The following is a 680-nucleotide window of genomic DNA, read 5'->3' on the forward strand; positions in this document are numbered from 1 at the left end:
CTTTGCCACAATGATAGCATATCACTTCCTTTCTAGTCCTCGACTTGTTTCTTGACTTGCTACGACTTTCAGAGTTGTCGCGTCTATGGAAGTTTCTAGATTGCCTTCTGCTTCTGACTTTGAGGAAGAACTAATCAAACCACGTTCCTTTCTTTGAGCCTCTTCATTCAACATGCTCCTTTTAACTGTTGACATTTTCAACTTTCCACTTGGAGCTGAATTGGTCAACGTCACAACAAGGACTTCCCAATTATCAGGCAAGGAACTCAACAATAACAACGCTTGCAACTCATCATCTAATTTAATTTCTGCAGTTGTCAACTGATTCACTGTATTCTGAAAAATACTCATATGCTCTGTCATTGAATCCCCATCTTTGTATTTCATATTCACTAGCTTCCGAATCAAGAATGCTTTATTTTGCACATTCTTTCGTTCATACAAATCTTTTAATTTTTCCCACATCTTGTTAGTATCTATTTCAGTTTCAACATGTGGATACACACTAAGATCCAACCACTGCCTGATCAAAGCCACTGCCTTTCTATTCATCTTCTTCCAGTCAGCGTCAGATTTATCTGCGGGTTTAGCAGTGTCACCCTCAATAGGATCATACAAATCTTTACTGTATAACATGTCTTCCATGAGAGTCTTCCAAAGTGTATAATTAGAAGAGTTGA

This window comes from Cicer arietinum, chromosome 3, assembly GCF_000331145.2.
Source record: "Cicer arietinum cultivar CDC Frontier isolate Library 1 chromosome 3, Cicar.CDCFrontier_v2.0, whole genome shotgun sequence".
NCBI lineage: Eukaryota > Viridiplantae > Streptophyta > Magnoliopsida > Fabales > Fabaceae > Cicer > Cicer arietinum.